Below are 16,656 nucleotides of genomic sequence, written 5' to 3' on the forward strand. Positions count from 1 at the left end.
TTTTCTACAATGAACATATATACACTATTTATTATTTTTGAAAGACAAATTATTGAAATGTTAACTTGATCAATAATATACAGGCTACATGGAATCAAAATTTCTTCAGAATGAAAGTTGTTCACTGGATTTAGCAATAAATGGATTTATTGACACATCTACAAGAGTAGTTTCAAAAAGTATTGGTGACAGGGACCCCTACATTTGGCTAAGAATTAAAGGGCATTTATATATCGAATATTCTGCAATTAAGTTGAATTTTTGGGGGGGACTGGGTGCAGTATAATTTATTGATAGTACATGACAAGATAGGTCTCCCCATGTCCCTCTCCTTCTTCAGAGAGTCTGGGATGGAAACTGTGGGTAGGTTGGGAGAGTGTCCGTGTTTTGGGGGATGATTTTGGGGGAAGAACTCCCTAGTATCCAAGAGCTTTGCTCTTCCTCTTTCTCCTGATGGGGCTGGTCGTCCAGGGGGCTCTTACTCCTTAGAGGCCCTATGGATCATAGAGTCTACCACCTGTTGCTCTAGTCAAATTCATTGTCATACCAGGAAATAAGCTTGACACAGTGGTCATTGAGGGCAGTGCCAGCCCCAGCATCAAAGTTGGAAATGGGTGTCACTCTTAAAGTTGCAGAAAACAACCTGTTCCTCAGTATAGCCCAGGATGCCCGTGAGCATGCCCTCTGATGCCTGCTTAACCACCTTCTTGATGTCATTGTATTTGGCAGCTTTCTCCAGTCAGCTGGTTGGATCCATGACTGACATGTTAGGGGTGGGGACATGGAAGGCCATGCCAGTGAGCTTCCTATTCAGCTCAGGGATGACCTTACCTACAACCTTGGCAGTTCTAATAGAAGCAGGGATGATGTTCTGGGCAGCCTTTCAGCCATCATGCCATGGCTTCCCAGAGGGACTGTCCACAGTCTTCTGTGTAGCAGGATAGCATGGACTATGGTTATGATTCTCCCTCACGATGCCAAAGTTGTCATAGATGGTGTTGGCCAGGGGAACGAAGCAGTTGTGCAGGAGGCATTGCTGACAACCTTGAGGAAGTTGTCCTACTTCTCATGGTTCACACCCATCATGAACATAGGGACATCAGCAGAAGGGACAGAGATAATGACCCTCCTCACCCACCATTCAAGTAATCCCAGCCTTCTCCAGGGTGGTGAAGACCCTAATGGACTTCACCTCATACTCAGTACCAGCATCACCCCATTTGTTTTTGGCAGGATCTCACTCCTGTAAGATGGAGATAGGCTTTCTATCGATGACAATCTTCCCATTTCAGCCTTGGCTGTGCCATTGAATTTGCCATGGGGAGAATCACAGTGGAACTTGTAGAGCATGTAGTTGAGGTCAATAAAGCCGTCATTGATGGCAACAATTTCTACTTTGCCAGAGTTAAAAGTAGCCCTGGAGACTAGGTGCTCTATATAGTCAAATCCATTTACTCTGACCTTCACCATCATGTCTCGGGGACGCAGACGGCACTGCACCAGAAGATGCAATTGTCCAGTGGGAAGGAACAGAGAGCCTAAAGTTGAAATTTTAAATTAAAAGAAATCAAAAGGCAATAAAAATATTTAGAATAAGTAAAGGACATTCTTTAAAAAAAAGAGTGACCATGAATCAAGAGAGGACATACATTTGTTGTTATTGTTTTTCCCGATGGTAGAGATTGAACATACTCCCTATGTTGATTTGGGAGAATGATTGAAAATCTAGACGAATAAGGATAAATTTGATAAAATAAGATTACAGAAGGGGGGAAGCAAATGGAATTTAGCTCATGGGGAGAAAGGTAAGTCTTTGAAGGGAGAAATACTTATTTCCAGTTAGCAAGGATGAAGAAAACCGATGTTAGAGAAATGAAGGATGGGGTATGAATTTTGATCTAGAAAGGAACAGACAAGTGATCAGCTATTTTGAAATATTTGTAAGATCAAGTACATTTTTCCTATTGTTCTATAATTTATACATAAGCAGCAGCATGTTTTTATGGATATAATTAATGGCCCAAGGCTAATCTTGGCTAACAGAAATGTTGTTTATGCCTAAGAGAAATAAGAGGAGACCAGATAAAAACCCAGACTTGTGCCTTGTTTTGAAAAATTGCAAGTATTCTTCTGGTAATTCTAAAAGTCCCACAGTAACAATATTTTTGAAAATTACAATCCTAGGACAACTTAAGCTGTTTCATTTTCTTTGGCTAGATCTATTATAAGAAATCTACTGCCCTGTATGGACTACTCCTATCTCTGCTACATACACTGCCTTCTACTCTTTAAAATCTTTAACGCCTACCCATAATGTTCATCCATAAAGTACATCAGAAACTGTGAGTTATGGAAAGAAAGGTGCCTATTGGTGAGGTAGGGAGGAAACAGCAATATTTTATTCTCATCTCAAGAAATCAAACACTAATATGTGAGAGTTTGGAGGAAGGAAAAATTACCTACAGTGTTCTTTGGTAAGGCCCTTCTACCTCAACACTATGAGACAGAAATAGCTATAATCTCCTGTGAACTCTGTGGGTAGTCGGACTGAAATGTGTAAGGCTGAAGGGTACATTAGCAATAATGATACTTTGTAGCCCCATGATCATAATACTATTACAGCAGACTCAAGTTCTAAACTCTGAAAAATGGATGTTAGACTTATTTTCCCAAATAGTGGCATATTTTCCTTTTTGTTATGCTTTCAATAATATTTTAATGGGAGTTTAGAGAGGAATAGATCACAGATCAATATGTCAGGCTAAGGCCATTTTAACCGAAGTATTGACAGTATGTCTTTTACCATTTTCCCATTTTTTTTCTTTATTTGAGGCTTTCTGTACCCTGTATTTCTCTTAGTAGAATATATGTCTAAAGAAAAGGCACAATGAAATGCAGAGGGGGAAGGAAAGTCGAGAGGGAGAAAGGGAGAAAGAAATGGGAACGGATTCTTCAAACTCATAATTTAAAGAAAGAATGAACTTATTACCCCAGATGACAGATTTGGAAAGCAAAGAAGAAGCATACAATATTTGCAACAAGAACAACCCCTTCTTTTTTCCCCCTATCTACTATCCTTGGAATTCTTAGTGGAAGCAGAGAAGGAGGGAGGCTGTAGGCTCGGAAGAGTGGGATAGGACTATCAGGGTCTTTGTGGACAGTACTGGAAAGACTATCATGAGATGCCCCAGTTATTACCTCTGTGAGTCCATCACTATGCCCCAGAGCCCAGACAGTTCCCACAGAAACTCTTTGTTCATGGCAACACTTACACTGCCTGAATCTGAGAAGCTACCCAGATTGTCTTACCAGCTACGTGGCTTCAGGTCCAAAGCTGAAAGTCCATCAACTGCTGAAAGTCTAAGATACTCACCATTCTCCAAGACCTGAGTTCCTTTCTACATCCTCCATGTATTAAAGTTTTTCCATTACCAAGGACATTCATAAGTCCCTCGAGAAAGAAAATGGACTCCTAAACATCTACTATTAAACTTAGAATAGTGTCTCTAATTCTCAACCAATAATTAAGTCCCCCAAAATCTGATATAGGAGGAAAATCCCTGCTAGCTTCCCTACTTCCCAAACCAGTATTTGGGTCAAATTAATCGGCTCTAGCTGGAGATCTTTCCCTGAACTAGCACAGGGATAAACTATAGTCTTGTTAGAGAAGTTGAGGAAACTGGATCTAATTCTGAAAGCGAATGGCAGCACTTGCTGTATTTTAAAGAAGACAGAGTAGCAGGGTTTTGTTTGTTTGTTTGTTTGTTTTTAATTTTAGGAATATCACTCTGACTGAAGTGTGGAAAATATAAATGGTAAGTGAGGTTAGGAGACAGTCGAAGTAGTAGAAGGACCTCGAGGGAAGTCTATAATTGCAATGACAGTATGTAACCTTGAAAACTTTCTTACCTTCTTGAAAGTTTATTTAAAAAATGAAAATAATAATTGACACATAGTTATGTCATGAGATTTCAATTGCATTGTTCCTATAACTACCTGACATTGTGCCAACTGAATATAAACTTTTGCCATCAAAGTGTTAGTTCCCTAAGGGTAATGTGTACAACTTTTTTTTATACAGATGTCTTCCTCTACATTCATAATAAGCACTTAAAGCCTTCTTCAGTTGAGGATGACTACCTATGTGTGTAATATTTATCAATGCATAAATAATACTGTTTAATATAGTCTTAATTACTGTGGGCCTCTAAAATTTTTAAAATATATTTCTTTATATGTAATGGCTTTTTATAAGAATGCACTACCTAGGGTACATACCTGCATTTACAAACAATAGAATATGTGAGGAAAGTATATTTCTAAAAATATTTTTGGATGCATAAATGTATGATACATACAGGTCTAAGATAAATGGGAAGATATGTAAAGGAAAACATTGATTCATGAATATATGTAATGCCCAGATATCATATTCACTGAAGGTCATAATTATTTAAATCTATATTTAGCCATTAATCAAGTTTCCCTTATGACTTATTTTTTTAGTGCACTTACATAATTAATGGCTTTACTATCATCCCCTAAATTTCCTTGTTGAAATGCTTAATCTTTCAAACTTGGATAAAAACTTACTTTTGGAAGGAAAAGAAAAAGCTTTTAATTTGAAACTTTGGGAGTATTATTCACTATCGTCTATAATTTGAATAGGTAATTTGCTTAAAATTATATTCCTTAAATTGATTTTAAATAAAGTACTGATGCAGTTGCAAAAGAAACTCAATGAATTGCATTGACAATTTAATCCAAAATTCATTTTTGCTGATGGACCAGACAATAATCATAAATTTAGAAATAGTAGTTATCAAGATCTATGACTGTTTATTAAAACAAATTTCCATTATGTAACACAAGGTTAACTTCCAGGTATAGAAATTTCTTAAGTTTTGGGGCACCTGGGTGGCTCAATTGGTTAAGAATCTCACTCTGGATTTCAGTTCAGGTCTTGATCTCAGGATTGTGAGTACAAGTAAGAAATCTCTTAGGGCTAAACTATAGGAACCTCTTTAGAAGCAGTATGTATTCAATTTAATAAAATAACTTTTTGTACTAGTCGTGTGAAAGAGTGTTTTATTCCATATAAGTAGTTATTTTTTCAAGTACCAACAAACTCCATGTATAGGTAATAGAAGGATTTAAAATATTCATTCTTTAAGGGGCACAAACATTCCAATGTTCAGAGCAGCAAAGTCCACAATAGCCAAACTGTGGAAGGAGCTGAGATTCCCCTCAACAGATGAATGGATAAAGAAGATGTAGTGTATATATATATACAATGGAATATTACTCAGCCACCAAAAGGATGAATACCCACCGTTTGCATGGACATGGATGGAACTGGAGGGGATTATGCTAAGTGAAGTAAGTCAAACAGAGAAAGACAATTATCATATGATCTCACTCATATGAGGAACATAAGCTGTAGCATTGCAGACCATAGAGGAAGGCAGGGAAATCTGAAAGGGGAGAAATCAGAGAGAGAGGAACCATGAGAGACTATGGACCACAGAAAATAAACCAAGGGTTTCAGAGGGGATGGGGGTGGGGGCATGGGGTAATAGGGTGATGGGTATTAAGGAGGACACGTGTTGTGATGAACACGGGGTATTATACACAACTAATGAATCATTCAACACAACATCAAAAACTAATGAGGTACTATACAGTGGCTAACTGGACATAATAAGAAAAAGGAAAAAATCAAAACTGAATTATTCATTCTCTAGTTATCATTTGTATGTTTTCTATCTAACAAGAAGGAGTCAACACAGTAGTTAAGAGTAGAATCAAACTGTCCAGCTCCACAGCCTAGCTGAGGGATCCAAGGGAACTAAGAATACCTGTGTCTCAATTTGCTCATTTCTAAGAAGAGAATAAAGGAACTTATTTCATAAAACTGTTGGAAAGGTAAAATAAGTTCACATATGTAAGGCCCTTAGAATATTATTATACACACACACACACATACACACACAATATATATATACAAACACATATGTATATATGCATGTATGTATATAGACATCTGTATATATGTATGTATATAGACATATATGTACATATATGTATACATATAGATTATGTATATATATACAGATAGAGAGAACTTTATATCAATAACCTATGATTATTTTAATGGTTTATGTAGTATGGTTTATGATGCCACAAAGAGTCCACAAATCTAGCAATCAAGCTAGGGAAGGGCACATGAAAACTATTTTAATGTCATGTGCCATGAAAATTAAGCAGACATCCTATGGCATACACATGCTAATTATTATCAACATTACTCATTAAACCATCAATATTTTAGCTAATTCACTGTGAAAGGAAAGAAGTTCATAAGTTTGATCTCATAACACATTTTGACTCCCACAGTGTCAGATGATGGTTTTCAGCTCCAGCTGTGGCATAGCTATTAAGTTGTTTGGCATAACGTAATTTATGAGGATTTTTAATGGGAAAACAGTAGATAATTGCATGGTTTTTTGCCCAATCCAACTAAACTTGCATCTCTTTCATTCTGCGCTAATGCACAATAGGATAATCACTTGCTGACCAAAGTGACACTGATCATTATACAGATTAAACATTTTATTGAAATAGTGTTATCTCATACATCCTGAATGTTATACACTACTGTTTTGAAAATGCATTCCAAAATTTTGGCTGAAGACACAAGAAAAATCCTTTCAAACTGGCTTTCACTAAACAGAAATTCAGAGTCAAGTGTCTTCAGAGCTGGTTAATTCAGTAGTACAATGATGACATCAAGGACCCAGATTATTTCTCCTCCCGTTTTGTTATCAGGGTGAGAGCTTTGCCCTCAGTCTGGCTCCTTTCATAGCCATGGCAATTATGGAAATTACATCAAGACATAATAATTACCTGAGGCAGAATAGGAATTGCTTTTCCTAGGTCTCTCCTTAAACAAAAGAGGAAAATCTGACCAGAAATACTAGCAGACTTGTCTGTATAGTTCATTGGCCAGAAATGGATCATGTGCTAACCCCTAAACCAATCACTGGCAAAGGGAAGAGGAACATCCTTGCTTTAGAATAAAGCAGGCTTTACCTCTGTAGGAAAGGTAGGAGTCCTCTTTCCCTCAGACACTTGGTAGAAGGATGAATGAATTATTAAGAAGTGGATTATAAGGGGGCACCTGGGTGGCTCAGTGGGTTGAATCCTCTGCCTTGGGCTCAGGTCATGATCCCAGGGTCCGGGGATCGAGCCCTGCATCTGGCTCTCTGCTCAGCAGGGAGCCTGCTTCCCTTCCTCTCTCTCTGCCTGCCTCTCTGCCTACTTGTGATCTCTGTCTGTGTCAAATAAATAAACAAAATCTTAAAAAGAAAAAAAGGATTATAGTGCTAAAAGAAAAAGGGAATGAACATTGGTTAGGCAGTAATGCCTGCTTGAATAATCAGCAAGGTCTTTCTCTTCAAAAGTTGTGAACTACATTGTACACAAACTGCATATATACAGATGAATAATGCTAGACTTTGCCAAAGCCATTTGTACTACAATCTATCAGATTAATATAAGAGAATTAGTTAAATTTCAGATAAATGCATAATTTCTTTAATTTATTCTCCATCTTTTTTAACTTGACCCAGAAGTTAATAATTTACTACATGCCAGACCCAAGTTCAGTGTTAAATACACCCCGATCAATAAAACACATATGGTAGGCACATGATACTATTAAGCTTAAAACGACAGGCTGAGCATTAAATAAATATACATATAAAGATATAATTGGAGCTAAGATAAATGAAGGAAAATGACCAGATACTATCAGAAGGAATAATGTTTGGGGTGGGAGGGGGGTGGGAAGGATGTATGATGATGGATTGTGTGATCTGGAGGATCTGAGGGGGTCTCACTGGGAAAATGACACAAGTCCTGAAAGATGAGTAGGGATTAACATACTTCCTCTCCTTGGCTGAAATCTATAGTTAGGCTCCCCTGAACTTTTCAACAAGGTCTACTTTGATGTTCCTCTTTTTATTGTCTAATTTTAGCCAGGCTCTTGATAAATCAGTTTAACCAAAAGCCGCACCTTCAATATCTGATCAGGTTCCACATTTTTTCACCATCGCACAGGTGATGCCTCAGTTTGCCAAGAACATCATTAGACCAGTTTCTCTAAAATCCTCCCTTACCCCTTATGTTTCCTCTTAGTGATTCCACTTAGTAATTCTCCATCCACTGAACCCTGCCTTGCTCCTTGCCCATACATTCCTACTTCCCCACATTGTATTTATTGAGTTAAACCTGATCTCTCTTTCCTACTGCAAAATTCCATTGTAGTGGTTTTTATACCTATCATGATAGCTTTACTCTTGGATAATGTCTGTCTTACTGTGCCTTAATAATGTTATAGAGTATATATTTTTTTCTTTAGCAGTATTCACCATGTAAAGAATGGGGGACAGCATCCCTACAAGAGACCACTCTCTACAATGAAGCCTTAGGAGGAATGAACTTTTGTGTATACACAGCAAGTAATTAAAAAAAAGAGAAAACTTTACAATAATCAGAAATCATAGTTTAAATTTCTTCAGTAAGCTCCTTTTAATTTTAAGTTGATTACATCTTTTGATATACATCTTATATGTAAAATGATACTATTAAAATATATATAACTGTTTTTTTTCTTTTAGCTAGAGAAGCATCAAACTCATAAAAAATTAAAAATAGAAAATATTTGAAGTCTTGTGATTTCAGCAAAATTATGCATGTTAGTTATTAGCAGCTGAAGGGTGTTTTTATATTCAGATTAATATAGCATAATGAAATCTTTCTAGAATTATCAATTAAACGGGATTTACAATGACACTACTTTGAATATTATTCATCTTTGAAAGGCATTCACAATGATTGTTACCTTTGGTAGAAACCATATATATTCATCTCAATGCTTACACTGTTTTATCATTTTACAAAAGGAAAAATTAATATGTAGTTAATAGCATGCACAATTTAACATTTTATATTTGTGACAGATCAAAAGATGTTACATTGTGACAGACCCAAATCTCCTGATTATTACACCCATGAAAAAAAATTCTTAAAATCTATGATTCCTTATGTTTGTCCTAGAAACGAGCAAACAAAATAATAAAAGGGAAAAAGAATTCTTTTTAACACTATCTGACTAGAGCTCCAATGGATTAGAATTTCCACAGTTCTGCTTCTCCCTCTTCTGTGACCTTATGGAAAGCTTGAATTACCAAAAGCCTTGATTTACTCACCATCCTTCTAAAATATAAGCTGTAGCTGGACAGAAATGTTCGCTTTGCTCACTGGTACATCCCAAGCACCTAGAGTCCAGCCCATATTAGGGTCTCAATACTATCTATTTAAGAAAATGAAACTCTTTAATGAAACTCTTTTGCGTTTCTTTAACTGTTAGATAATATTGTGCATTTAAATGCTTTTGAAAAGTGCTGATAGTAGGTGCTTACTTTTTTGGTATTATCAAATAATACTTCCAAATGTAAAATATCTAGACATTAGCTTTTAGAATTAGAATATGTATTATTATAAATAAATATAGTTTTTCCCAGATTAGTAAGAATAGCAATTTTACTCAAACTATTTTATCATGTATTCACTTCAAAATAGTTTTCACAGAAAAAAAAATGTTCACACAAGAAAAAAAATCAGCCATGCGTTTTGCAACCTTGGTAGGCTAGTGTAAATGAGTCATAAATTTTATATATTCTTAATGTCATAATCCATCTACTGATAACATTTACATTTCCTGGAAACAAAATGGATTAAATGATTCAAGCTCAGTCATGAATAACTAAGCTACTGTAATTTAGATTAAGAAAAGAGATACTATAGGTTGACTCATTTGGGTAAACCTGTTGAAAGTTAAAATGATGTTAAATGAAGAGATATCAGTGAAATTAGGGGTGGTTATTTGGAATAAAATTTTAAAATGATTCTGATACCCAATTTCCAGGTGTGGGGGATTCCCCACACCAACAAACAATTCTCAGACTCCAGCTATCCTATAACTTGACTCAATACTGACTATTCATCCAGAGATAGCATCAGACCCCACAGGTTAAGGGCTCAGTCTCATAAAACTATTTCCCCCCTACACACCCTTCAGATGCCAGTCACAGGTCTAGGTTGTGACCTGTGCTTCTTAGTGACTGGATACAAAATTGGAGATTCCAACATCCCCCTCCTCTGGTATGATTCATTTGCTGAAGGAGCTCACAGCTACACTTCACTTACTAGATAACAAAATGATATAATTCAAGAATAGCCAGATGGAATAGAGGCACAGGGCAAGGTATGGGGAAAGGGCACAGAGCTTCCACACTCTCATCTGGTGTTCCAGTCCCCCACAAGTCTCCAAGTGGTCACCAACCCATAAACTCTTCAAACCCCGTCCTCTTGGGTTTTTGATGGAGGCTTCATTACATAGGTATGATTGATTAAATCATTGACCGTTGGTGATTGACTCAACCTTCCCTCCCTTGATAATTGCTCTCAGCAAGTTACAGCCTTTTAAGGATTAGTAAGCTTCACAAAAAAAAAAAAAAAATATATATATATATATATATACACATATATATGTATATATATATACACACACATATATATATACAAAGGTATATGATATATATATATATCATATATATATATATCATATATATATTATATATATATATATATCATATACCTTTGGACTCTTGGCCTTTTACCCAAACAGAGCAAGCATGTTTCCTACTCAAGATTTTTGCAACTGATGTTCTCTCTTTCTTATAACTTCTTTTTCCAAACTATGTCATAAAGAAAAATGAAATGTTGTAAGACAGATAAAAAGGAGGTACTGCTATTTTAGACAGAGTGGCCAAGAGAAAATTAACTGGTTAGTTGAATTTTTAAAGAGACACATTTGAGGGGCACCTGGGTGGCTCAGTGGGGTAAGCCTCTGCCTTTGGCTCAGGTCATGATCTCAGGGTCCTGGGATCAGGCCCACATTGGACTCTCTGCTCAGCGGGGAGCCTGCTCCCCCTCTCTCTCTGCCTGCCTCTCCGCCTACTTGTGATCTCTCTCTCTCTCTGTGTCAAATAAATAAATAAAATCTTAAAAAAAAAAAAGAGAGACGCATTTGAGTGATCAATATATCTATCAATATATCTTTTATATTTATATTGAAAACCTCATTATAGTGTTCATCTAGCTAGCTTCATTTCCATATTTTAAGTTTCCTTTTCTGAAAGTAAGAAACTAAACTCCCATTGTTGTTAATATAACACTTTTTCTAAAATTACTCTTACTCAATAACCAATCCCCTATGCCCATGTAGTTGCTTTCTTCACTACATGATGTTCCAATGGCCTACCCACCCCCTCCCCATTCCCATCTCTAGATTACCTGCTTGGGTTCTGACACCCCTGCCAGACTGCCTCATTCCATAATGTCCCACTTCACCTTGTATGTACCCATCAGCCTCTTTATCCTGCGCTTGCTGAAACTCCAACACCTGCTCTAGTCTGCCTACCACCATACCTCACCCACTCTCCCTGTGTGGATACTATTTTGCTTGCCTTCTCATTAATGATTTTAACCTAAAGTAGATTTTAAATGCTATCATGCAGGGATGAGAATAATCACCAAAGCTGTTAGGGTCAGAACTCTCCTCATTTAAAAAGAGGAAGTGCATATCAAAAACACCATTATAGAACCAGTGAAAGCAGTTTGAAACATGAAGTAATAGAGAACTTTTTACTCAAGATGTAATGAGAAGGATATGGATTATAAACTAGAGATAGCTGAATATAATTTTATTGTATTTCTGCATTGTGTTCTCCTAAAAATCTTTTTATGTACTCTATGAAATAAGCTGATATGCAAGACAACTGAGACAGATGAAATGAACCAGCAGAGAAATAAAACAAATAAAGAGAATGCTGATTGAAATGGAAAGGGTGTAATGAACCTAAAAATCCAATGTCAAAAAAATCTAATTAACAACTGAAACTCACCAAATTGAATCAATAAATTATTAGGAAAAATTCCTTTTGAAAAAACCCTCAACCTTGTCAATATCTCTGACGAAGTTGTGAACTTTATTCCCCTATTTCTCTATGTCAACGTGCCTCCTCCCCATTAACCCAAGGTGTTGAGCATGTAACAGGCCTGGTCAATCATAATGCCCTACTCTGACAAAAAACAAATACTGTAAGTCATGCAACTATCATCCCATCAGTGATGATTAAAGGTCTTCTGTGGAATTCTTATTTGGAAACTTAGGGAAAAAATTCATCTGCATTTGGAAAGCAAAAAATCTTATGGTTCTATTAATAGTCATATGAAGGATTCTCTGTTCTGAGAATAAAAATCAAGAATTCGTGATAAGATTTAAAAGATGGATTGAAAGAGAGAGTATGTAGTGTGTCTTAGTTCCAGCTCCTGCATCGCGGGGTGCTCTGAGCTACCACTGGGTCGGTTACACGGCTAATATGTGCCATCCATTGCATACCTCCACCTCTTTCCCATTCCTCTCCAAAAGTTTTTCTTATTTATTTCTCAGGGATTACCCCTCACAATGGAGGCTGAAAGTGTTAAGTATTTTCTCAACCTCAATTCAGCTTCAAATATAGGCAGAATCCTGGTGTATGGCCCAAGAAGAAATCTGATAAAATAAGAGAAATTTCAAAAGCTCTGCCCTGTTTTAACATGGTTTGCATATTGTTTAAGAGTGATTGGATCCCGGAGACAGTGATAAAGAGATCAAAAGAATCGTAGAGTAATATTCCATTGTGTATATGGACCACATCTTCTTTATCCATTCATCTGTTGAAGGGCATCTCAGCTCTTTCCACACGTCAGCTATTGTGGACATAGCTGCCAGGAACATTGGGGTGCATATGGTCCTTCTTTTCACTACATCTGTATCTTTGGGGTAAATACTCAGCAGTGCAATTGCTGGGTTATAGGGTAGCTCTATTTTTAATTTTTTGAGGAACCCCCACACTGTTTTCCAAAGTGGCTGCATCAACTTACATTCCCACCAACAGTGTAAAAGGGTTCCCCTTTCTCCACAACTTCTCCAACATTTGTTGTTTCTTGCCTTGTCAATTTTTGCCATTCTAACTGGTGTATCTCAATATGGTTTTGATTTGAATTTCCCTGATGGCTAATGAAAAGGGGGGAAAGGGGGCACCTGGGTGGCTCAGCCGGTTAAGTTGCTGCCCTCGGCTCAAGTCATGATCCCAGGGTCCTAGGATCAACTCCTGTATGAAGATTCCTGCTCAGCATAGAGCCTGCTTCTCCCTCTCCCTCTGCCTGCCACTCTGCCTACTTGTACTCTCTATATCTCTGTCAAATAAATAAATAAAATCTTAAAAAAAGGAGGGGGAATTGGAGTGGGAGATGAACCATGAGAGACTATGGACTCAGGGAAACAAACTGAGGGTTTTAGAAGGGAGGGGGGTGAGGGGATGGGTGAGCCTGGTGATGAGTATTAAGGAGGGCACATATGGCATGGAACACTAGGTGTTATACTCAAACAATGAATCATAGAACACTGCACCATAAACTAATGATGTCTCTATGGTGTCTAACATAACATAATAAAAATGTTTAAAAAATTAAAACAAAAAAAAAAAAAGAAAAGAAAAAAGAAAACCAAAAGAATTATAGAAAAAAAACTAACTCAACCTTGACATCTTGGAACTCCTAAATACCTCTGAGACATACTAATCTGGAAATTGTGTTTTGTATAAGAAAACGAATCCTCTATTATTTAAGCACTTATAAATAGATATTCTATTACATATAGCCAATTGACTACCAAGTGATATGCCAGTTCATTAATTTTAGGCTAAAAACAGAATCCTACTGAAGGGGAGCAGAATTTGTCACCCTAAAATATGACTTTTTGGCATAAGGATTATTTTAAGCTGGTTATTTTTTTAAAACAGCAACGTGAGAGAAGCTCTGAAAAATAAGTTGAAGTAACCATACTCTAAAAAGAACCTTTTAGATTCTTTGGCTGGTCCAATAATTATATTGATACGAGATTAATAGAAGAAGATTAGTACCATGTATACCTCCTGTATTCATTGGAGAAACCTAAGAAAACTAAGCAACTCCCTGCAATGGCTCAAGCCACCACCCTAAATATCATCTTCAGCTAAAGACAAAAGATACTGGTGATGAGAGAAGGAGGCCAATTATGAGGGGGACCATATTTTGCCACACCAAGATATGTGTTTGGAATACTGATTATTTTAAGCTGGCTGGTTTTAAAGAAGCTCTGAAAACTGAGTAGAAGTTACCCTTTTGTAATGGACATTTTCATGTATAAGGTACATGAGTACCCAGGACAGTCTCAGGCTGGATGCCTATCAGATGTGTGGTGCTACCAGCTCAAATGGGGATGGCTATTGCCATGTCGCACTGTCATACTCCAGGGCAGAGTCACACAACATCAACTTTCCCTCTCTTACGACTTATGCCTCTGTTGGGTGGAAAGTAATGGAAGAATGCGGTCCTTCACATGTCAGCAAGACCCAGGTCATCACCCTGAGTTCAGGGCATCAGTAATCTCTGAGCCCCCTGATGAAGGAGGAAGCCAGCTCATGCTCATGGGTTCAAAGAAGGTGGTAATATAGCATGGAGAATGTGTCCCAAGAAAGAGAAGATAGAAAGAGAGAATGTGCTTGAGTGAGTCTCTAAGCCCCTAGCACATGCCTCCTTGTCCCATCAGAGTTCAACTGAAAAAGATACAATTACTAAGAAATGTAAGGAAGGCTTTCTGAGTGTGTCATCAGGGCAACTATGGAGTTCTCATGCCCAGAAGGCCAGTTCTGCCCAGAAGCCAAACTGAACAAACTCCCAACTGTCAAGGTTGGAACAACTTGAGCAATATTAAATATTTCTTGATTATTTGATTATTGAGCAAAATAAATATTAAGATAATAGAACACAAAGAATAAAATAAACATTTGTGAGTCCATGTTGATTTAAATAAGTAAATAGGAACAGAAGACCAATCGTCCTTATAGAAAAATTACAAATAATATATGTAGATACATTATCTCCAACCAAAACCAAGGGAGAGCTTAGTTCACTTCCCCTTGAGTGTGGGCTGGATTTAGTGACTCAATTTCAAAAAGGAGTATGATAAGAAAAAAAATAGCAAATTTAAAGAGAGATCTGGCAAAACAAAACACAATAACACTCTAAAAAGTGATTCATGTTAATATCACTAACAATAAGTAGGAGGAAAGATAGGTGAATGCATCTTATAGACCAAATGTGAGAAAGAGCTTAGATACATTAATCTTGAAAAGTACCCCATTGAGTGACTTCTTACCAAGGAAAGAATATATAAAATTTTCTTAAGAATAGTGAAAGGAACATCTCATCCATGACAGGATCCTTGCTCAGTATAGATATTTTATCCTATAGAACTGGTGATAGGCAGAATTCTAAGGTGGTACCCTAAAATCCCTTTTTGTGTTCACATACCTTCTTTTAGGTATTCAATCAAAAATTTATCTTAGTATTGCTATAAAGGGATTTTGCAGATGTAATAAAGGTCCACAATTAGTTGACATTAAAATATGAACTGCCTATGGGAGCCACAGACCAAGGAACAGCAGGCAGCCTCTAGTTGCTGAGAAAGGTCTCTGAACAATAGCTAACCTCAATTCTGTAACTACATGCAAATAAATTCTTCCAATAAGTAGTGAGCTAAGAGTCCCAGCTAAGAACTGCATCCCAACCAACACCCTGAGCAGATCCAGCTACGCCACGCTTGGACTTCGGACCTATGGAAAAGGTAGGATAATAAATGTGTGCTGCTTTAGGATAAATTTCTAGTAATTTTCTAGATAGAAGTAAGAAACTAATGCATTCTTTATCCCCTTAGTAAACATAAGGGAACCCAAAAATCCTACACATGTTTAGGATCATGTTGTGTAATAGTCCACTTTTTAAAAATAATCTCCATAGCTTTTGAATCTTTTCTATTAAAAATGTATAATTTCTATCTTAGAGTTTTTTCAGTTAATTGCATCAGATTGCTGTTGGAAAAAGTATACAAGTGGTAAAGAAAAAGCATCATAAACTATGAATAAAAAGTAAATTTTACAATATGACAAAGAATATTTGTCTCATAATGAAATCCAAAATCATACAAAAAATTGACAGTAGGAAAACAAGACATTGATGGCAAGAATCACTTGTTTAAAATAGCTTTTATGTCCCAACAATTCAGTTGTAAAGAAAAACAAACACCATATAAATATTGAAAATGAAAACAAGTAACAAAATGGTGATGGCTTGCTCAAAATAGCTTTGATATTTTGAAAACAATTCAGTTACAGAAGAAAATAATCTTATAAATATTGAAAATAGGAACACAAATTACATTTTCTACTGAGAAATACTTACTTGCCTATACAATCCAAGAGAATTACCTGAAAACTCTTAGAATTAATAAAATAATTCATATACATTTGATTAAAAAATCCTTAAAGATAGAATAAATTATCTTCTATATATGGCATATTTGACAAGTTAGAAATATAAAGGACATAAATCCTATTCATAGTAACAATAAAAATATAAAATATCTAAGAAAAAAACTTGACATTG

The 16,656-nt window shown here is 36.4% G+C and overlaps 1 pseudogene across 1 annotated transcript; it reads right to left on the bottom strand.

The window, feature by feature from the left end:
* Window positions 1-525: 525 nt before the first annotated feature.
* Window positions 526-1,470, bottom strand: LOC308355912 (glyceraldehyde-3-phosphate dehydrogenase-like; annotated as a pseudogene). The gene has a single exon. The product of its transcript is annotated as a glyceraldehyde-3-phosphate dehydrogenase-like (transcript).
* Window positions 1,471-16,656: the final 15,186 nt, after the last annotated feature.

Source organism: Martes martes (assembly GCF_963455335.1).
Source record: "Martes martes genome assembly, chromosome: 15".
Lineage (NCBI taxonomy): Eukaryota > Metazoa > Chordata > Mammalia > Carnivora > Mustelidae > Martes > Martes martes.